A 24,773-nucleotide genomic window follows, 5' to 3' on the forward strand; every position below is an offset into this window, starting at 1 on the left:
GTAATATCAAAAATCACTGATCACAGATCACTCAAGCAAATAATGAAAACATTTGAAATATTGAAAGAATTAGAAAAACGTGACACAACGACATGAAGTGAGCAAATGCTATTGGAAAAATGGCACCAACAGACTTGCTTGATGGTGGCTACAAACCTTCAATTTGCAAAAAATACAATATCCTCAAAGCACAATAAAGTGACATGCACTAAAAGAAGTGTGCCTACATAAAATAAGGTTCCTGTTTGCATGATACAAAATGATAAGGAGGTTAGGCTAAGGTGGATGAAAAATATTCATCATTTTAGAGACTTTATTGAGATCATCTGCCTGTGGTCTATTTTCTCTAGTCTACAGGGAGGATGCTCAGAAGACTAGTATTCCAACCCCACTCCAGGGCCTGACTCCCACCAGCCCTGTCAGTGCTTCTGCCTGCCCACCGGTGAGTTCCAAAGACAATCTACCCTTCTCTCCCAGGTGTCAGCACCCACAGGGCTTGAAGAGACCACTTGGAGTGAGGAGGAGCCTTTGTCCCTCTGCTTCTAAATTTCTCTCACAAAGGAAAGGTAAGCTTCCTCAGGATAGATCTTTTCCAAAGGTAAATGGTAACTAATGCTATTCACAGGTACATGGGACATTTCTCTGTTGCAAATATAAATTTGGCATAAGTCTCACTTAAGCGGACCTGCAGGAAAGGTGAGTCCTTGAAGGTAGGCACTCCCCACAGTACACAGCCTGGAACCTTGCTCACAGGACAGGTACAAACATGAAGTCAATGAAGTGAGATTTGCTTTTAGCATCTCTGAATCCTCTGTCTTCAGAATTACAGTGTCCACTCTCCAGGACCTAGGCCCTAAAGACCATGCCCACTCTCTAGACTCCAACCACTCCCTTCCCTGTCCTCTGTCACCATCAGTGTCTCTCACATCAGATCATTTCTTCCTCTAACAGAATAAACATTATCTCAGAACCCAGGTGGGAAAGTGTTCCTAGCTAATAAAATAATTGGCAACAATGGACGTGCAAGACACCAAGCGCTTCCCACAAGTCAACTGAGCAAACTTTTATTGATACATATAATGTGGTACAGAAATACATTAAAAATGAATTAAATCCAACATTGTGAAGGGGGAAATTATTGAACCACCCTCTCCTCTTTGATCATACTAAGATTAATTTATATTCAATATACAGTTTTCCCTTTTCTAGGCTTTGCTGCATACAATGTGTGCAGTTTTTAAGAATTTAGTTAGAATTCTTAAATCTATTAGAAAAAAATCAGGAGTTCCCATCATGGCTCAGTGGTTAACAAACCCAACTAGCATACATGAGGACATGGGTTTGATCCCTGGCCGTGCTCCGTGGGTCAAGGATCTAGCGCTGCCATGAGCTGTGGTGTAGGTTGCAAATGTGGCTCAGATCCTGTGTTGCTGTGGCTCTGGCACAGGCTGGCAGCCACAGCTCCAGCTGGACCCCTAGCCTTGGAACCTCCATATGCCACAGGTGTGGCCTTGAAAAAAACAAAAAGACCAAAAAAAAAAATCAGACTTTGAGCCAACAAATTTTATCTTATCTACTAGGATACTGTTCAAGAAAAAAATACAATCTGAATATTTGTCCTCAAAACAGGACAACTGAAACACTATTGCTATGCTAATTATGGAATCAAGCTGATCACATCAATTGAAAGCTTCTTAGGTAAAACTTTCAGTCAACAATGTGCTTAGGTCAAAATAGTATTCCAACCACTTGGTTTCAAACAGAGTAGATTTTGTGTTTGGAAACACTATAGAAGAGTGGTTCATTTATATACATGGAAGGAACCAAACATCACAGCATCAACCCAGAAAGAATCAAAAAAATATTTTGGAGACAAGAAAAAATATAAAATTTAGTTAACTCTGCTGTTCTCTTGGCTGCTTAAATCCCACAGTATTTGCAGATATAGCTAAAGATGCTAACTTCTTTTTATTGAAATAGAATTGATTTACAATGTTGTGTTAGGTTCTGATGTAATGTGATTCTGTTATGTTATATTCACTATGTATATTCTCTTTCATATCCTTTTCCATTATGGTTTATTACAGGATATTTAATATAGTTCCCTGTGCTATATATTTGGACCTTGTTGTTAATTTTATATATAGTAATTTGTATCTGCTAATCCCAAACTCCAAATTTGTCCCTTCCGCACCCCTTTTCCCCTTGCTAACCATAAGTTTGTTTTCTACGTCCATAAGTTTGTTTCTGTATCATAGATAAATTCATTTGTGTTACATTTTAGATTCCACATATAAGTGATATCATATTGTATTTTCGTTCTCTGACTTACTGCACATAGTATGATAATTTCGAGATTCATCCATGTTACTATAAATGGCATTATTTCATTCTCTCTTACGGCCTAATAGTATTCCATATAAAAGATACTAACTCTTGAAAGCCTATGTTTCTAGGTGTTTCCCACTGACAATACTGGAATTCTGCATGTGATGTTTTATGGATAGCATACTGCTTCCCTGTGTATACGTCTCATTCTGAGCAGTCATTCACTTGATCCTATAAAGCCTCAGTGAGGGGAACATCATAGTGAAAGGAATAGACAAAGTCAGAACATTATCACCTGTATCACAAAACCATGGGATTTTAAGCCACAAGATGAAAAAGACATTGATTCTTCTTTAAACCAAAGTTTATAGGAAATTATCACTGGAAATTAGTGGAAATGGCTGCTAATGTAAAAGTTAAAGTGAATGATCGAAGTCAACTTACTGAATCCAGTACAACCTTAATGCTAAATCTACCTGCTTAATAAACTCCATGATAAAAATCCTTGCATACTACTACTTCCCAAGGCATGGTGCTCACAAGAAGATAATCTCATTTACTGGGAAGCCCAGGATGGTATATGTTTCTGTATAGTCATGATAGTACACCCACATCTCAATCTGTAACACTCTGTGGGTCGTCCTTGATGGTCAACACGAGCAAGTTTATTTTGTCACTATCTTTCAAGAGAGTCCATACCAATGAAAATGAAGGCAAATTTTCTTAACCTTAAATGAAAATTAGGCCCCAGGTCTACCCCAGCTTTCCCTATGGAATATAAGATTAGTTTAAACCCACAGTGTAACCGTGTATTGCTTTATCTGAGGAATGGAAGGGAGACACCCTGTTAAGGAAAGAAATAAATTAAAGAACTACAAATGCAGGGAGCAATAATGTTAAAACATTATTACAAAAAAAAGTAAGAACTGTAATCATTTTCTTAGGAGGACTCAATTCATAGAAAAACACTAATTGCTACAGGAAAAAAAACATCTGTGTGAAGTTGAAATTGTTTTCAATAACATTAGTAGAGAATACATTCTAGAGAGGAGTAGTAACTAGAATGTAAAAACTCTAACAGCAATTGAATAGAGCAATTCCAGATGGTTAGGCAGAGGCCAACACCTAATGAGGACAAAAGCTTTGCCTAAGGGGAATTTTGGACAATACTTGGAGAAATATTACATTGTGCATAAATAAACCAAACAATTGTTTTCACAAGTGGTGTAAAGTTTCATTTGGTAATAAAGGCATTTTTCTACATGCATTTTGATTTCATAGCAAGAGTGGTACAGAATACCTAAACAGCAAAAAACAGCATTCATGCAAGATACCACTCCTTGGTATAAGAATGCATGCAATCCAAAATGATCACACTGTCACCATATCTAGGGCTTTTTGCAACTACGAGGTGGTGGTTATGGAAGCATGGACCTCATATCAATATACAGAAAGCAGCCATTGATTGTCTTCTTCTAAATGTGTTCTCTTTTTTCATTTTTTCTTCATTTTTCTTAATCAATTCTGCTGCTATTACTGTTTTTTTAGCAAAACTGGTAAAAACAAAATTATAATCATTGAATATAGCAGTCAAGATATTTACAATTTCTGGCAATCAAGATATTTAAAACCTTTAATCTTTTGCAGCAAAGAAAGAAAGCCCTATGGGACTAAAACTCTGATTTACAAAGAAGGTGGTCAAAAATTTTCCTGGCTTAAAGACCCACAACTTCCTTAATCAGGGCACTACAAGGGTTCTAACTGAATTTTGTTTCATAGCTACTGTGAGAAAATTATGGTTTTGGAGTAGTCCAGTAGGTTCTCTATGATTTCATTCCACCCACTGAATACCCACAAGGATTGAACAGTGTGACATCAACAGAATTGGCATAAATACCACTCTTAAGAAAGACATCTTTGCACTAGCACCATCTTTCTTGGATAATTGGTCAATAACTTCTGGGTCAAGAAAACTCATCAGTATTTCCTAGGTTAGATCTAGCTGATTGTTTACCCAACACTGGGAAATTCAAAGTATACCTGGATGAACAGTCAGAATTCATTTATCCTATATAATATGCTGCTCCATTTGGAAAAATTACATTAATAAAACTATTTTTTTCTTGGAAATTCTGGTGTAGGTTCCCTTGGTGAGAAATTCTTAGGAGAATAAAAGAAACTTTGAATTGAGTCAAAACCACTATAATATCTAGCAAGCTTCAACAGAGGAACCAGTGCTTTCAGCAGAAGGTGGTACAACATGTCCTCAAAATAAAATGTCTCTTGGAGACAAACATGCTATTCTCACTGAGTACGTAAGCTTCCTGCCTGTCAGTTTTTGCTAAACTTATGACTGACCACTAAACATCCTTCAAAACTATGTCCCACTGGGATCTTGGGATGGTTTGACGATCCCCAGATCCTTGGTTTGTTACAGGTTACTGCCGGGAGAACCAAAACTCCAGCAGCTTCTTGGTTCCTTCAAAAAAATGTGCAGCTTCTATTACCATGAGACTAACAAACAACCGATAATCACAGATAACCAACTAAATCCCTTCTCCTGTTGCTGCCATTGCCACCAATTATCCCAACTGTATATGTGTAACTAAAATTGTCTCCTTTTTAAAATTTTATATTAAAATATAAATACATTTAAAATTTTTTATTAATTTAATTAAATATCAATTTAATATCAATGTTAAATAGATTTATTTATTTTTAATAAATGTTTTATTTACTTATTAAAATGTAATTTTTTTTAAAGAAAAGGATTAATAAAATTCACCTAGCCTTTTTTTTCAAAGGCAGAGAGGGATCAAAGTTAAATGAGAATTTGCTGGAAACAGAGGTAAATCCAGTTCAGTGTCTCAGAGTTCCCCTTTGCCATGACAGAGAGAGTCAAAACAGCAACTAGCTAATGTTGCTGACAGGATTATCCACTCTGGAGTATTAAGTGACCCATCCAAGGTCACTCCAAAGAGTTTCCACTGGGTCTAGAACAAGGGTCTTCTCATCACCAGTTCAGCCCTCCTCCCTCACCATCAGTGCATCAGGAGCTCTATTCCTAAATGTAATACCCTTTCAAACACCAACCCTTTCAAACAGCCAACCAAAACACAACTGAACATGGCCTGATGAAACCATCTCATATCTTGTTCACACTCATCTATGCAGAGTGGATAGAAAACAACAGGACACCTGCTCCTGGCTGACTGTGATGCTGGACACAGCACAAGGAGAGGTGGAGTCAAAGACGTTACCTGTGAGGAGGAGGCCCCCCTTCTGACCTTAAAGATATGCTTATCTTTTTTATTCCCAAAATGAACATCTCCAGAATATAAGAGGGAGTCGATGCTTAGTGTTGTGTGCTTTGAAAGGGACAAGGGAATGGTAGAGAGTAAACGGTGTGAGGAAGGAAAATCAAGCCAACAGTAGAGGTCCTGTGTTCTTCCCCTGGGGGGAGAGATAAACAGGCGGCACACTAGGGGCCCTGAGTGCTCTCTGAAGCAGAAAGGGAATGACACCAGAACCGCCAGATGCCTTCATTTCACTCTTAAGTCTCCCCACCCTACCTGTTGGCATCCAAAAACTCAACAGTCCCTAGCTCAATGTAAAGTCTTCACTACAGGTTGTACTTGGCCCTATCCCCTACCCCTACACTATCAACCCCCACCCCTGCACCACCACCACCACCCCCCAGATAGGTAGGATGGAAATGCCTTGATGATTCCCTGGGGTCAGAGCAACAATCAGGCCTTTCTCGTGAAGGCCAAGTGCTGCTGTGAAACACACAATCCTCTTCAAATGCAAGAACTTCGTTACAGAAAGACAATGAGGGTTGAGCAATAAAAGCTTAGGGTCTTAGAATATTTTAAAGCACGTGCAAACATCCTTGAAGCCTGTGCTAGGTAGGAGGAAAGGGTGCAGGCCATATGCTTGTAAGACCTTGGACTAGACCCTTTCGGGATCCTTCAGGACCTGGCAGTCATGGGAGCGCTCTCCTTTCTCATTCCTCCCTTCCTGACAGGTCATTCTCAACCCCCGCCTTTGACCCCAGCCAAGTGCAGCTCTACCAAGTCTCTGCAGGTTGGTCAGGCATGGTGGGCCTGAGACTTTCAGACCCAGTGCAGAACTACACCTGTGCAGACAGGATACACCCCATGCACCACGGAAACATATGTGTGCGTGAATCCCAGAAGTCAGAAGTACAGGGCCAAAGGGGAGATTGTGCCCTTCAGAAATTTACTGCAACTTCTTTTGGTTTGCTAGAAATAAGCCTAATCAATTTCACCCCCTTGTGGCGGGGTATAAATCCTCCCAAGAGAGATTTTAGAGACTCTGGCATGTTTGCTCTTTGATTCCTCACAAGGTCTTCACATCAGGGCACATCTTGATTCTCTCTAATATTTTTATCAAGTAATCAACTAATAACATACAAATCCAAGGAGACAGTGAATCATTACATCCACCAAATACTGGCCTGTCTGGGGACACCTGAGGTTCCCTTTGTACACTCTGAATTTTAGTAGTGCTAGAAGGATATTTTGATCTATTATTTTTAAGCCAGCTAATTGCTTTTTTTTAATAATTCAAAATAGACAGAAAAAAAAGTCCTGCATAATAATTTTGTAACAGTATCCCTGCCAAGCCAGTGGGCAATGACCATTTCCCAGGGCTCTTATCTTATCTGTCCAAAATTACTCTTATCTCTTCCAAATTAAAGGAAGTTTTAATTTCAGCAAGCCAGAGCAATTCAGAGAAGGAGCAATACCCTGACCTTCGGCAAAGAATATTTGAAATTGGTCCTCCTCCATTTCTTCTTTTAACCAAGATTCTCTCCACTTACAAGGGGCAGAGACCACCCCAGAAATCCCAAACCATGGAGTTCGTTCAAGGTCCATACACTATCCAAAACCTGGGGTAGGAAGAGTCAGAGATGGATAAGAAAAATGTCTTTATTCTGAGAGTTTAGCAATCCAGTAAGATTGCAAACACAAGATACAAGGCCCAGTGGGATATTAACAAAAAATTATGGGCATCTATGGGGGATGAGTGATGAGATTTGGAAAAGCTCTTGTGGGAGTGGGATTAGAGCTGAGTAACTCAGAAGCGAGATTGTAGACTAGGAGAAAATATTTGCATGGAAGTAAATAAGACATGCTCAAAGAATAAACCAATGTAGTAGAAATATGGGGTGTAGAAATATTGAAATGTCCACAGCCCAGAAAGAGATGGTTTCCAACCAGTATCCTTGACTGTCACCACATTCCCTAAGTCTGGGGCTTCCAGAAAGAACATCAAAATTACCAGCATCTATGATTTTTTTAGGCGCCTCTTACTACACTGATGATCTGAAAGTACCAGCTAGCTTCATCTGACCATTTAAACAGCAACTTTAAGGCCCATGTCAGTGGCTCAATGGAGATATTGCAAGATAGAGTGCTTCTTTCTGAAGTCAGAAAAAGTCATCAAAGAGGTTCAGCGCTGAGTCATAAATTGCAAAGGGAAGGTGCACTGATGCAGCAGAGCTGCCTCAATGAAAGTACCTGCTAGAGGCCCTCCAGGTCTTCCACGGCTGTTTCCAAAAGGCTGCAGATTTGCCATGAGGCTCTTGCATTTGGAACTGCTCCTGTAAGATTTTTACACCTAAGAAGCAAACATTTTAAAAATATTACTGCAGTTCTTTTTTATAAATAAGTAAAGCAAGCACATTAAATAAGTTGTCACATAATTTATGATAAAACAGAATTGGTGAAACAAATTCATGTGGACATGCTATTTGAGTAAGAAATTTCCTGAGTATAATTTTATTCCCAACTGAACTTTTGTCTTATTTTCAATTGGTGAGCAATTTCTTTAGTGATTTTCAAAATGCCATCTCAGTTACTTAAGTTTTGTTTAGTATAGTATCATTTTAGTGTTGTAGTCTTTTTTTTTTCTAATTTCAAAGGTGAAGCTGTCGATACATATACAGCAAAATAAACTAATTTAAGAATAATTCATATCAATAAGAGGGATGACAATTAGTTGGAGGAGGGACATTTACTATTTCTATATTCATGACTGTCAATATTTGAATAACTAATGTCTTAAATTATTAGGTTAGATGGGTTAATTTTATAAGACCAATGTATATACAACTCATCATTCTCCAAAGTGGATCTCAAAGGTAGGCCGTTGATAATGTTTCAGTTTTCCCTCAGTGTTATAGTAGAAAAAATGGTTCTAAATTCACTATAGAAAGTTATATACCATTTAACTACCCAAAGGAAAATAAGCATACTTCAACAATGTTTGTAAATACTTCCCAAATGCTCAGAATTTTGATGCTATATGAATAAATCACTATCTATGGTATATACTAATAAAAATAGTTTATTTGCATCATTTAGGATTGTGTTGTCTGCACTAACAGAAACCCAACAGTGCTAGCTTACTTGTCTGAAGTAACAAACAATGTGGGAGAAGCAGCCCACAGATGGTTTGGAGGCTCATAGTGTTACTAGGATCTAGGTCCATCTGTAGTCCTGATCCTAACCTCAGCATGAGGCTTCTGTACTAGTTACAGTGTGACTACTGCACTATCAGGCACTGTGGCCATATTCCAAGATGAAAGAAGAATGAAGGATGAGAGATGACGGATGGTGAACCACAAAGAGCCAAAGGCATAAGCCAGCCTCATCTGATGGTCAAAAAAAATTTTTTTTGGAGTTCCCATAGCAGCGCAGCAGAAACGAATCCGACTAGGAACCAGGAAATTGCGGGTTCAATCCCTGGCCTCCATCAGTGGGTTAAGGATCCAGCGCTGCTGTGAACTGTGGTGTAGGTCGCAGATGCGGCTCAGATCTGGCATTGCTGTGGCTGTGGCATAGGCCGGCAGCTGTAGCTCCAAGCAGACCCCTAGCCTGGGAACCTCCATAGACCCCAGGTGCAGCCCTAAAAAAAAATTTTTTTTCTTTTACTTTAAGCTCCACCTGTTTCTAAAGAGCCACAACTGGGTCATATGTCCACCTATAACTATTAGTGTATCCATAGACTTAGTACTTTTCAGTTGGCAGTGACATACCAAGGTTCTTCTAGTAATGAAGTAGAGCAGAATAGATACTGAAAAAGCGGCTGGGTGTTTCTGCTACAATGTCCTGATTTTGATTGTTTCTGTAGCAGAACCTGAAATTGCATGGTATAAGTTACTACCAACGGTTTTCTTTGACTTTTGCTCTTTTAAGCCACTAGGACTTGGAATTGGTTTGTTTCCATAAATCCTAGCCCACCCTGACTGGCACAAATTGAAATTAATTTGTCTGGTGCTCTCAAGTAAATGCATTTTGCTGGTTTAAATAGGTGGGAATACATTAAAACGTAGTGTACATTTAGCAAGCCAGTAGCATTTCTTCAAATAAAAAAGGCTAAAACTTAGATGATCTACCTTTGTTGAACAGTACTTCCTATGACGTTAGCAATTTTGATGCAGTGATAGATAGTCTGTAGTACTCAAAGAGGAACAGAATCTTCAAAGAGTTAAACTGGCTCTTTGAAGAAGATGTGAAGGGATCTGACCCCCATTTAAGAACCTTCCTATGAGTGGGAGGGCAGTAATCCAAGATAAGAGAGGTTGTCCCTTCTCCATTCTAAGAAGCTCTAACAAAATGGTGTTTCATTGTATATTTTGAAATAACTTCAAGCATAACAGTGTGCTACAATAACACAATGAATTCTCCCCTCGACTTCATTCATACCACACTCTTCTGCTTTTTCTCCTGATGATCTAGAAAATTCTCTGCCTTCTTGGCACGTTCATCCCCATCTACTTAAACCTAGAACTGTGGAGCTCCTCAAGGCTGCCCCCTAGGCCCTTCTTCTCCATCTGCGCCCTTTCCTCAGATGAACTGTGTGCACCCAAGGCCTGTCACTACCAAGGCATGCTGGATGATTTGAGCCAGTCCACGCCTCTGATTTCCACATTTTGTCTGTAAATTCTCTTTGGTATATCTAGTAATATCCAGTTGTCCACAGGGTACTGACTCTAAATGTCTCAAATATACCTCAAACTAAAGTACCAAACAGAACTTACTGTTTTTCCTACTCTCACCACACCTGGTCTTCCCATCTTTTGGTGTTTTCTATGGAAACATAAAATATGATTTTTAATCATGTAAACCCAGCTCCTTCTAGTTTTTTAAAGTTTACTAGTTGTTTTTATATATGGAATTTTTTCCAGATTAATGTAAATAATTTAAAAGTTAAGGTGGTCCTGAGTTGAGAGTCTGATGCTCCTCTTATGAAGGCATTTAGGCTGTGGGTGAGAAGTGATTGGCTTTGGGAGGAAGCAGGCATCAGGCCCTCTCTGCTCCTCCACCCACTCAGGATGGGGTGGACCACACCATCGTGATGGGCAGAATATTTGGTAACTTGGAAACTCTGATGTGGGCTTCAGGCTAAACCCAGACTACATGTGTCTATGAATGGATGTGTCCCTTTGGTTACACATAGGGTGGGGTGAAGGCAGGTTGGACCCCAGCAGAATAACAAAGGAGGAGCAAACCATGGTGTCTTCATGGGCCTCAATCTTCCATGGTGGAAGGTCAGTGCCTTGTGCCACAGGCTTAGCCTCATCTTTTCACCACTGGATCTGCAGCCTAGCCCAGTCCTGACATGCCTGGGTGAAGGCCTGTCAGTGATATTGCTGAATATCAAGCAGTCAATGTGGTCTCTACAACAACTGGCTTGACAGATTCTGGGTCTGTCAGCTGGCTATGACAATTATTGATCCCAAAGTCTAATGCTTAGTTGGAAGGATGGGGCATTGAACTCTAATTTGTTGCAGATGTCCTGGGGGATATGACCTCTGCTCCCCAACCCCCCACCTGGATTCCAGCTTAGAAGGATTTGACTAATTAGCATCTGGCAGGTGTCTAGAAAGAGCTGCAGGGCAGCAGTGAGGTTATGACTGGGCACATGCCCCTCCCCCATTCCACTGCTGGGAAATCCTCTGCTTAATTAGGTTGCCAGAAGCATTACTCTTTTTTTTTTCCCCTAATTCCCTAGTAGGTTCTTCTGTCTCCGATGATGCTTGTGGGAAGTTCTACGCTCTCCCTGCCACTCCTGTCACCTCAACAACTGTCTCTCAATTAAAGTTACTGTTCTCTGAAGAGTAAGTTCAGTCTCCTCCAGGCCCACACTGGCCAGGCAGGATGCAGGCTCCTCCCCTTCCCATAGCCCTCCCCACACTTTGAGCAATGACATCTTGCATTTCAATTGCCTTTGTGTACCAGGCGTAGTTCTTTTTTAATATGGTCTGCTGCTTTCTCAATTTTATAATTTTCACGGAGTTCCTAGGGCTTTTTTATCACTTCACTGCTTCGTGGACTAAAGACTAGCAAGGTAGTTTAGAAATTTCAAATGGTAGATCTGGTCCAGACATTTATGGTCTTGGGGATAATCAACTCTATAAATTGTGGAATAAAAAGCTTATGCTCATAGAACTGTAAAGCACAACAGCAGCTCGAATATAAACTAGAGACTTTAGTTAATAACAATGTCTCAATATTGGTTCATCAACTGTAACAAATGTACCACACTAAGGCATGATGTTAATAATGGGGGGGCCTGAGTGGAGAGGGATATATAGGAACTCTGTGCATAATCTGCTTAATTTTTTGTAAACTTAAAACTTCTCTAAAAAACAAAAAGTCTATTAATTTAAAAAATAATATGGGAAGGGGGAATAGATGAGGGAATTGATGAAATAAAATTATCCAGTAGCTGGTAATTTTTAAAGCTGAACGATGGTCTATGCATGGGGGTTCATTATATTATTCTATGTCCATGACAGAAGTTTTTTAAAATCTTATGCTGTATCAATAGCATGTCTTTTCTCATTACAAAAATAATTCACACATATTGTACATTTTTGAAAAATACCAAAATGTACCTATAGTGGAGTCACTCCAAATATCTACTATAACATTTTGGCATGGACATTTATACAAATAGCAAAACTGGGATTATACAGAATAAGAAGTTTTAGATACTACCTTTTTATAAACTTAGTACTATACCATAAGCATCTCCCCATGTCTTAGAATAGCTCCAAAAGCATGCTTTTTAAGCAGTTGCAATAAGATTTCATAGTCTAGTTGTATTGTTTACAGTCTAGAAATTAAATATCCACCTGAATGGCCCTCATCCCATGTGGCTGAGATTGTCAGAGGTGTGAGATCTGCAATGCACACCTAGTTCTGCCACAGAGGAGCCTAACAGCGAGAAAGCCATTTGGCCTTGGTCCCCAGCTGGAGAAGAATTTCTCACACTTCAAGTTGTAAATGTACCTCAATGCTATTTAACAGCATGGAAGAGGCACTTTTCTTCTTCATCACACAATCTCATGTGGATTTGCTATTTACAAACGAGAGGCAGGCAGGATTTGAGTGTTTAGAGGCCTGGCATGTGTGCAATTGCTCTCCCTGGACCAGCCAGCCAGCACTCTCTGGGGTGCCCAAGGATAAAGGCAATTCCTGACACACAATGAAACACTCTGACCTTTTCGTCCTGTTCAAGAAAGCACATCAGAGGTCAAAGGAATGAGAATGGTGTTATGACTATAAATTTCACTTAGAAACTGTAGCGAGTTCTTGAAATCAACCTCACCCCCAACTGTGACTGTGTATCACCTAGAGGGGTGGCCCACAGGCTCCAGGCAGACTCTGCTAGTCCACACTGGGCCTCGGGATAGGTCTCCTCAATAACCACCCAGCTAGTGGCATAGAGAATCACAAAGTAGGACTGCAACAGAACTAAACAGCCAAGTAGATAGAACGGCCAGAGGGTATTATGTTTGACCACAGAGCGTACAATTGAAGAGACTTCTAGATCAGATCTGGAAGAAGTCGGTTCTTACTGCACGAGCCAGTTCTCCCTGAGGCTGAGCAGATGCAGGTGCCAGCCCAACCGACCTTTGCCAAAGGTATTTTCTTCCACAAAGCTGGAGAGAAAAGAGGACTTAAAACTTTAAATTTGAGGAAATATGTTTTCCAAAATCCAAATCTCTTGCCAATATATCAGGACCTTTATCTTGGAGAGTCTATCTAATCAGACAACTATAAATGTGCTGCAATGTGAACACTGAGAAACAAAATTAGTCCTTGGGAGGGACTGGCTCTGTCCCCACTGGCTCTTCAAGACCCAGGATGCCCCAGCCTTCACCTGTACTCTGTGTGTCCAGATAATGTGAAGTCTTGCAGGTCAGCTCATCAGGGAAAGAGTAATCTACTGACTGAATTCCTGAGAATCATTGTGTAACAGGCTTTCAAGACCACCTACAGCGAGGTGCCTACCACGTGAACTGGTCCGACATGAAGAGTCTCGTGGAAAACACTGAAGGCCACAGGCCACAGAGGTGAGCAGCAGGGGAGTCGGCCAGAGATCCAAGCTTTACCTTGAGAGAAGAGAAGAGGAAATACCTCAAGAGAAGAGAAGATGCTCACACAAGAGAAACCACTCCTCCTGGACCAGAGAAAACAGAGAAGCCAGTTGGAAGAGCACTGGTGCAATGAAGGGACCTATGACCATGGACACCTCACAGGGGCCCTTGTCTCCTCAGTTACCCCTCAAGATGCAGGGAAAGAGCATCCCATCGACAGCCATTTCCTCACACTTTTAAGATCAAGCCTCCAATGCTGCAATTTGGCAGGTCTGTTTCATGCATGAGGACCTCCAGTCTCTGGCAGTGAAGTCTGTGGGAGTAACCTTAGCTCCAGTCAGCTCTTCGTTGGGCCTGACTGGGGTACAGAGAGGACTCAAAATTGTTACCCTGCCCCAAAAAGAAATCAGTCAAAAACTTCGAATAAAAGTGGTAGAAACAGAGGCTGAGGGAGAAATTATGCCAGCATTCTGGCTACAAATGCTCCACAGAGCAGCTTCCCAAGGATGGTCTGCTTTCATTCACATGGCCCCTCCCATCAGGCTGGGTGACATTCCTGCATGGCTTATACCAAGGGCTGCACATGGGCATTTGGGGGGTTTTTTTGGATGCAAATTGTTATATTTGGAATGGATGGGCAATGGGATCCCATTGTACAGCACAGGGAAATATGTGTGATTGGGTTACTTTGTTGTACAACAGAACCTGACAAAACATTGTAAACCAAATATACTTTTAAAATAATAATTTTAAAAAAGACATTAGAATTCAGAATGTCCCTTCCTTCCCAAAAAGATGGCCAGAATGTGATTCCAGGGGGGTGTGACTCGGCCAGCCACAAGGGGAAATCATCAATGCCCTGAGAACGTTCTTTAAAGGAAGGGGTTTCTGAGAGAGTTAGGATGAGACTATGAGAGATGAGGAGAGGAAGTGCCACAAGCAATAAATCACACTGCTGTTGCCCAAATGACTATAGTAAAAACCCTATAAAATATATCATGGAAAAAGGAAACAATTTATAAAATATAAAGAAGGTAAGACATAGATAAAACTAAAGAATTAAAGGTAAAGAGGCCATGACACTAAACCCCTTAGAGAAAATGGCATTTTAAAAAAATTACAAGGACAAAAGCCTAAACTCTGAAGATTATAGTAAAATATATAAGCAAAATAAGCTAAAAGAATTAAAATAAATGAAAGAGTTGTTAAAAACCAACAAATAAAACAGATGAAAGGAATGAAATTGTCATTCAAAGGAACATGAAAAACTGTCTTTCAGACGAATTATACAAATTATGATAGACTATAGGTACAATATTAAAATACCTCTGAACATAAACATTTTAGATAATGTTGCATACTGTGCTCCTGGCATAGTACATAATAAAATTAAACACAATACAATCTCAACTTTTATACATATATGTGTAAATATATAAAATTATTTATTCATAAAAATGTGTGTGTGCACACACGTGCATGCTTAGGTGCCTGGAAGGAAGGACATCAAAATCCTAACAGTGGTTAACTCTGTGGGATTATTAGCAATTTAAATTGGTTATACTTTTTTGAACTTCTCATAATAATCTCACTATTACTTTTATTGCCCCCCCAAAAAAAGAATTTCAAAAAATAAAGAAAGCAGAAAACAGGTAGCTTGAAAATGTATCTATAGAAAGTGAGATTTTTGTGTTGTTTTAAAGTTATTCTGTTAGAGCCATTTAGTTTTTATTTGAAGGGATATCATAAAAGGGAAAATGTCTTCAAATAAAATTCTTCAGAATTTTAATGTTATAAAAAGACATAATGTCCATCCATTCACTAAAAGATAGTCATTCAACATTAGTTCACACCAGACACTCACTTAAGTATTGGTAACAAACCAGATAAAAATCTTGTCCTCTTAAGGGCTGCATTCTGGTTGGGAGACACATACAATAAACAAAACAGAGAGTATGTCCAATGGTGGTAAGAACTATAAAGAAAAAGAGGTGTTGAAGAGATACTTGATCTGGGAAGCTGTTGCATTTTTACACAGTGATGGACAAATCCCTGAGAAGGTGACTTTTGGACAAAGACCCAAGGTGGTAAGGGCACCACCCTGTGGTCACCTGAGGGAAAGCATTCAAACCAAAGGAGTGTCTAAGGAACAGCAAGGAGACCTGTGTACTGAACAAGGGAGAGAAAGGTAGGAGATGAGGGCAAAATGCACCTTTAGCTGTGACCACAAGTGGGGTCACTGGATGGCCATAAGCTGAGAGGATTTAAACAACTAGTAACTGAAATTGACCCAGTGTTGTGTACTCTCAAATGCACATGTGTCAATAACTGCTCATCCTCTCAAAGCATTATATACTGCTAAATCATATGGCTTTGGCCTTCAACTATGACTTTAGCTAAGGTGGACACAAAGAGTTGGGGGCTTATAACCATTTATTTCCATTAAATAAATTAGTCATTCAAGGTAAAACCAAATTCAAAATACATACTTTAGAACAAGAAAATGCGCTAAAATAACTTGGACAAAGATGAGAACCTCAAAGTGGGTAGCTTACAGCAGCCATGGCGTCAATTAGGTGGAAACTGCCAGAAAGCAAGCAAGTGGGGAGTTCAGAACCTCAAGACCTGGGATGAGGTTGTAAAGCTGTAAAAAGCTGTAAAGTTTTTGTCGGATGAAATCTAAGACTTCCTGAGTCAAAGGCAGCAGGTCTTCCAAGCTGGTCATCACTGTGAAGCTTCCTGGAGGGACTGTGTACATCCACAGCAGTTTCACAGCAGCCAGAACAGGACAGACCACAGTGAACTGTGGAAGGGAATCTTTGACTAGAAGCTTCATAAGGAATCAGAGTTGGGTAATCTCCAGGCCTAGGTACACACTGTGTGGTTGGGTGGAAAGGACCAGGAGAGCAGTGGCCTGCTGAGCTAGGGAGTCAAGGGGAGTCATAAAGGTAGCCATTACCTTAATGGAGCATCTTCATTCAAAGAAGTGTCATTGCTTCTCCTTCTTGGTGCATATCATTGCCACATCTTCCCCCACTCAGTCCAGCATAAAAGAGAGCTCACCAACAAGCAAAGGGACACACTGACCCCTAGACCTTCAGACCTGGTAGCTTCCTCTCTGTGGCCTCACCCAGTGAATGACTCCAAAGAGGAAAACCTCTCCTGACTCAGGTGAACCCAGGGGCCAATCCTCATTCCCTAGAGTGACACAGAACTGGAGGGGAGGAGAACTTCCTTGCCAATATCATCATGAGTCATCCAAAGGGGATTCCTCCAGCCATTTCATTCAGCAGAGTAGACCTGGATGGACCCCCTGAATGTCAATTTTCCATGATCTGAATGAATAGCTCCTTCAACAGGGAGCTAGGGAAATTGAAGAGACTCGGGACCTAGAGAAACCTATGTAATTTCAATTTTTTGTCTCTATTGTCATTGGTGGAAGAATTGTCAGATCTTAGAAATAAGAGTTTTTGGAATTATAGATTGAATCACAGATGAAACCCTTATAACAAAAGAGCTAATCTGCTAAATCCTCCCAGGACAAACCCTCAGCTCATTTGTACTTTCCACAGTTTCTGAGAACTAGTTTAGGGAAAGTCCCTCTTTTAATTCAGAGTTAACCAGCAGTCATTCTGGTGGCTTAGACCATTTTGGTGACTGTGGTTTTTGGGAGGGTTTTTGGGTCTTTTTTTGCCTTTCCTAGGGCCACTCCTGTGGCATATGGAGGTTCCCAGGCTAGGGGTCGAATCGGAGCTGTAGCCACTGGCCTACACCACAGCCACAGCAACTCGGGATCCGAGCCATGTCTGCGACCTACACCACAGCTCATGGCAATGCCAGATCCTTAACCCACTGAGCAAGGCCAGGGATAGAACCCGCAACCTCAAGGTTCCTAGTTGGATTCATGAACCACTGTGCCAGGACAGGAACTCCTGGTGACTGTGTTACTAGTACATCAATTCTAATTATTATACAGAAATGGTTGCTTTCTGCCTGGAGAGGGAGAGGGGCTCTAACTGCAAACTAGAATGGAGACGCACATCCTCAGCCCACTGCCAGGTCTCCTGATATCAGGTCAACACCACACAGTTCAGAATTTCTAGTGCAACGTGATGCTTGACGTTTTTCCTGAGAGGTTCAAGGCTGGAACTTAGAGATTAATCTAGTTTCATCTGGCAGTCACTAGAGCAAGGACATAGAATCACCATTCACATTTTCCCAGTGAAACATGAGGGGCTTTATTTTTCCTTTTAAGTAATGCCACAGCCCTTTACATTTGTCTAGCACTTTGCCATTTACAAAGCACTTCTGCATTAATTATTCCCTTTGCAACGAAGACCAACTATGTGAGGTTGTTAAGTGACAATCGCATGGGGTGAGTTAAGTGGCTTGCCAAAAGCCACTGAGACTCAGAAGTGGCAGGGCCTGAACTTCTGATTCCCAGGGGACTCACTCCAAAGAGCAGCTCTGTCCATTGAACCATACTGTTGTTCATGACTTCATACTATTTGTGCCTGGATGTGTGCAAATGCCCTTCTCAAACAATTTACAGAGATTGGTCTGGAGCCTATGTATCCTCCAAAACAGCCAACTTCTCTGAGAAACTTCTTACTCCCAAGGGTTAACTGGTCCTCTCTCCTCTGTGCCACATCTGTACTTTAAATTGTTCCTCTATTGTTTCTCATTGCTTTGTACTATAATCTGTTTATTTATATGTCAAGCTAGTAGCCTCCTGTGAATCCTTAAGACAGTAACTACTTCTGAGGCAGGTTAGAGGGAACAGAAAATTTTGGTCTTCAGAGCCAGGATGCCTAGGATGAAATCTCAGGTTTACCACTCTATGAGAAAATTACTTAAACTTTTTGTGTCATTTCCTCAACTGTAAAATGGGGGCAATAACAAAATTGCCAACACCATAGGGCCACTGTGAGAATGAAAGCAACTAAAAGGTAAAAATGACTGGAATAATTAACAAATATTATGAAACAATCTAAATGTGAATGAATAGGGAAATTGATAAATGCAGTATTTTCATACAAGGGAAAGGTACCCTCCAGCTATTAAGGAGATACCGGTGTCATCATGATCATAGTCATCTTTGCATCCCTACCTCCTATCAAGCCTGTCATACAGCAGGTGCTTCATAAAGTTCTGTCAAACAAATGAACAAATAAATGTATTTATAAAACAGAGAATCGAGTAAAAGAGAAAATTGACCTGCTCTAGTTTTAGGCAGTCACAGCTGCCTGGACTACATCTAAAAACACCAGGATCACTGCTTTCCTCCACAAAAGAATACACAGGAAATTCAAGGAACTGAACTTGTTTCCTAAATTAATTTACCCAAATGAAGAGCACAGGCCTCCAGGCCAAAGAATCAGGCTCACCTATTAGTTAATAAAAAAAAATAAAATAAAATATTATGCAACTAAGAACCTTTGTTCCAGTTCAGGCTAAGTTGCCTGGCTAGAACTGCTTGGATCGTATCAGAAACCCCAAGATATGGATAGAGAATGAAAAACCTATATATTCCTCCTCTTTCTTCTTAGATTATTTGATTTAGAACAAACTACAAGGGTAACCGCCACAGCAATCTACTAAAACAGGGATTTTTCACATAAGAATCTCTGTTGTGTGTGGGTGTGTGTTTCTTTATGTGTCTCTTAAGCCATTAAAGGGAAAGGCTACAGACAGATTCAAGGAACTTGCAAAGGGAAATGAATGTTTATTTTAATAATTTTTATTTTTTTTAAAAAAAGGTCTTTCCTATTCAAAAGAGTGGGTATCCAAACATTAAGATAGCTTTTGGAAATTTTGGAAAAGGCCAGAATCTAAGATAATTACAATACCTAACATTTGTATACCATATTTCATTTACAAAACTTTTATGTTATTTAAATTTTAGAAGATTAAAACTAATTTTTATATATAAATACTATAGCAACTCTCACATATGATATGATTTCAAAAAATATGACAATTTTTATTGCATTTTTTGTTATGGGGAAAAATTTTGAAATAGCTGAAATGCAAATGAATAGGTAAATTGGTAAATGAAATGTGGTATACTGATTCAATGGGAAAATATCACACAGCAACTATAAGAAGTTATATATACAGATCTCTATGAACATATTAACACGGATAGATTTAAAAAACAATTTAAGTCTAAAAATGAAAGTTGTATAATGACAGTAATGTTTATGGAATAACACTTTAGTGAAAATTTTTTAAAAGCCATGAACTTCTCTGTACAGCAGAAAATAACACAAGACTGTAAATCAACTATACTTCAGTTAAAAAAATAAAAGGAAAAGAAATCAGATTGGCATTAGCCATTAAATAGCAGCACTGTGTGTCAAATGACAATTGAGTGACATATCTAAGATATTCCAGGAAAGGAATGTAAGCCAAGGGTTTTACATCGAGAAAAACTACTCCTTAAGTATATAAAAGCTGAAGAAGATCTCTGAAAAGCAAGAACTCAATAAATATTATCCCCGTGAGGCATTCATGAGAAATCTATTAGAAATAAACTGACATATGGACTGAAGATAGTGGTGATTGTTGAAGGTTGTTAATATCACAAAAGGAAAAAATCAGACATTATGTGAATCCTGATAGAAGCATGTGGCACCACTGAAAAAAAAAACTGAATCTGAATCTGATCAAGCCTCCAGACCTAACTACCAACTGACACAGAATACAGGGAATAGAGAGAAAACTGGTAAATTCAAACTGCAGAAACTTCTACAAGAAAACAAACCACTTCCTTCAGAAAGTAAAAGAAATGATCCAAAATGAAACAGAGAGAAAGTAAAATAAAAACAATGAACACATCATAAGTAAAGTGTGGGACAATTTCAAGCCACCTGGTATAAATGCAAATGGAGTCCCTAAAGGAGAAAAGAGAAGAGTGAAGACCACTCTCAGGCATACATCTGGACAAAACTTTCCTTGAAAAAGACACATGCACCCACACGTTCATTGCAGTACTATTCACAATAGCCAAGACAAGGAAACAACTAAATGTCCATCAACAAATGATTGTATTAAGAACATGTGTTATATATAGACAGTGGAACACTACACAGCCATAAAAAAGAACAAACTAATGCCATTTGCAGCAACATGAATGGAAATAGAGACTCTCATACTAAGTGAAGTAAGTCAGAAGGAGAAAGGCAAATACCGTATCACTTGTATCTGGAATCTAGCATACAGCACAAATGACCCTTTCACAGAAAAGAAAATCACAGACTTTGAGAGTAGACTTGTGGTTGCCAAGGAGAAGGGGGAAGGAGCGGGATGGATTGGGAACTTGGGGTTAACAGATGCCTTTGGAATGGATAACCATTGAGGTCTTGCTGTGTAGCACTGGGAACTATATCTAGTCACTTATGATGGAGCATGATAATGTGAGAAAAAAGAATCTATACATGTATGTATAACTGAGTCACCATGCTGTACATTAGAAAATTGACAGAACACTATAAACCAGCTATAATGAAAAAAATAAAAATTATTATATTAAAAAAAAAAGTAGGGGAGGACCAGATTAAGTTCATCTTCTGGTCCATAAAGTATAAGATTCCTGAAGTGGGTAGGATTTTCAAAGAAGTGGAGTAGATTAGTTTTAAATTTAGGAGAAAGATTCAAATTCTGGCTTCACCACATTCTTGGGACACTCACTTAGCTTTTCTGGGCCCAATGTTCTCATATAGATTAGAAGTTGCTACCTAATAGCATGGTAGTAAGAAATGGCATTGAAATAATGCATGTACTATGCTTTGTACAAGGCGCAGCACGTTAGCCAGTATCACATAACATAACAAGTTGCTCTTTCCTTCAATACAAATACAATTACAAATAAACTTTGATATATTTGATAAACTATATAAGCCAAAAAATTTTTGAATAAATCATGGCTGCAATTTTTTAAATTTAATGAAAACTGTAAAATCACAGATCTAAGAAAGTGAACTAACTCAAAACACAAGAAACATGAAGAAAACTAGACTAAGGCATATCATAAACAAATTGCTTGAAATCAGTGACAAAGAGAAAATTTTTAAAGTGGCTAAGGGAAAAAATCATAACAGATACAGGTAAACAAAGAGAAGGATAATGACACATTTCTTATTGAAAACTATTCGAACAAGAATTTAATGGAGCAAATCTTTAAAACACAGAGAAGAAAAAAGAAATAGTTGACCTAGCATAATATCCAGCATGAACATGTTTCAAAATTAACAGAAGAAAAAAATATTTTTTCAGATATAAAAAAGCTGAAATCATTTATCACCAGCAGACTCATAATACAAAAATGATAAAGGAAATCCTTCATTAGAAGGAAAATGATGCTAGAGGGAAATGTAGTTCTGTACAAATGTATGAAGACCCCACTGACACTGGCAACGGCATAAATAAAATATGTAAGAATATTATTATTTAAATATCTCTATTTAAAGAATAAACATACTTAAAATGCCTTTATGAAAAATAAAGATAAATATATTTATGTCTGATACAGATATAATAATAACACAGTATGAGGTTTGTATAAATATGTGAATATAAAATGTATGACAGAAATAAGCTTAAGACTAGGAGGGGGGAAATGGAAGTATACTACAATCAGGTTCTTATAGTACTCATTAAGTAGTATAATGTTACTTGAAGGTAGTCTGCAATAAGTTAGTTATGTACTATAAGTTCTAAAGTAACAACAAAAATATCAAAAGAGCCACTACTAATAAACCAACAAAGTACATGATATTAAATCACATAAAATACTTAATCCAAAAAAGTCAGTAAAAGAAGAGGAAACCAAAACAGATGAGACAATAACAAAACAAATAAGACAATAGATTTAAATTTAAGAACAACAATAATATTAAATGTAAATGGTCTAAATACACCAATTAGAAGGCAAAAATTGTCAGATTAAATCCAAAAAGCAAGACCCACTTATATGCTACCCTACATCCAAAAAGCAAGACCCACCTATATGCTACCCTACATCCTCCCACCCCCCAAACTGTCTCCTCCGGAGACCATAAGTTTTTCAATGTCTGTGAGTCAGCATCTGTTCAGCAAAGGTCCATCTAACCTTTTTTCAGATTCCACATGTCAGTGAAAGCATTGGATGTTGGTGTCTCATTGTATGGCTGACTTCACTCAGCATGATAGTTTCTAGGTCCATCCATGTTGCAAAAAATTCTGGTATTTCATTCTGTTTAATGGCTGAGTAATATTCCATTGTGTATATGTACCACATCTTCTGGATCCACTCCTCTGTCGATGGACATTTAGGTTGTTTCCATGTCTTGGCTATTGAAAAGAGTGCTGCAATGAACATCGGAGTACATGTGTCTTTGCGAGTCGTGGTTTTCTCTGGACAGATGCCCAGGAGTGGGATTGCTGGATCCAATGGTAGTTCTATGTTTAGTTTTCTGAGGAATCTCTATACTGCTTTCCACAGTGGTTGCACCAATTTACAATCCCACCAACAGTGTACTAGGGTTCCTTTTTCTGCACACCGTCTCCAGCACTTATTGTTTGCAGACTTTTAGATGATGGCCATTCTGGCTGGTGTAAGGTGGTACCTCAGAGTGGTTTTGATTTGCATTTCTCTCATAATGAGTGACATTGAACATCTTTTCATGTGTTTCTTGGCCATCTGTATGTCTTCTTTGGAGACTTGTCTGTTTAGATCTTGTGCTCATTTTTGGATGGGGTTGTTTGTTTTTTTGGTATGGAGCTGCAGAAGGTGTTTATAAATTTTGGAGATGAATCCCTTGTCAGTCGATTCACTTGCAAAGATGTTCTCTCATTCTGTGGGTTGTCTTTTTGTGTTGTTTAGGGTTTCCTTTGCTGTGCAGAAACTCTGAAGTTTGAGTAGGTCCCATTTGTTTATTTTTTGTTGTTGTTGTCAGTCCTCTGATAGGTGGATCTGAGAAGATGTTACTGTCGTTCATGTCACAGAGTGTTTGGCCTATGTTTTCCTCTAGGAGTTTGATAGTGTCTGGTCTTACATCGAGGTCTTTAATCCATTTGGAGTTGATTTTTGTGTATGGTGTTAGGGAGTGTTCTCATTTCATTCTTTTCCATGTGGCTGTCCAGTTTTCCCAGCACCTGATTGAACAGGCTGTCCTTTCTCCATTGTATATTCTTGCCTCCGTTGTCATAGATGAGTTGGCTGTAGGTGCGTGGGTTGAATTCTGGGCTTTCTAGCCTGTTCCACTGATCTATATTTCTGTCTTTGTGCCAGTACCATGTGGTTTTGAGGACTGTTGCTTTGTAGTGTAGTCTGAAGCCAGGAAGCCTGATTCCTCCAGCTCCGTTTTTCTTTTTCAGGATGTCTTTGGCTATTCTGGGTCTTTTGTGCTTCCAAACAACCTTTAAAATCTTTTGTTGGAGTTCTGTGAAAAACGTCCTTGGTAAGTTGATAGGGATTGCATTGAATCTGTAGATTGCCTTGGGTCATACAGTCATTCTGATACTATGAACTCTTCCAATCCACGAGCATTTCCATCTGTTTGTGTCATCTTTGATTTCTTTCATCAGTGGCTTGTAGTTTTCAGAGCACAGGTCTTTTGTCTCTTTAGGTAGTTTACTCCTATGTATTTTATTCTTTTGGATGCGATGGTAAGTGGGATTGCTTCCCTAATTTCCTTTTCTGCTTTTTCATTGTTAGTATATAGAAACGCTGTCGATTTCTGTGTGTTGATTTTGTATCCTGCGACTTTGCCAAATTCGTGGATGAGCTCTAACAGTTTTCTGGTAGAGTCTTTAGGATTCTCTATGTATAGGATCATGTCATCTGCAAATAGGGATCGTTTTACTCCTTCCTTTCCAATTTGGATTCCTTTTACTTCTTTTACTTCTCTGATGGCTGTGGCTAGGACTTCCAGAACTATGTTGAAGAGTAGTGTGAGAGCAAACATCCTTGTCTTGTTCCTGATCTCAGCAGGAATTCTTTCAGCTTTTCACCATTGAGAATGATGTTCGCTGTGGGTTTGTC

General features: G+C 39.1%; 1 pseudogene; it reads right to left on the reverse strand.

The window, feature by feature from the left end:
* LOC102167823 overlaps positions 1,469–24,773 on the reverse strand; it is a 196,995-nt pseudogene continuing 173,690 nt past the window's right edge.

The sequence above is a fragment of the Sus scrofa genome, chromosome 14, assembly GCF_000003025.6.
Source record: "Sus scrofa isolate TJ Tabasco breed Duroc chromosome 14, Sscrofa11.1, whole genome shotgun sequence".
NCBI lineage: Eukaryota > Metazoa > Chordata > Mammalia > Artiodactyla > Suidae > Sus > Sus scrofa.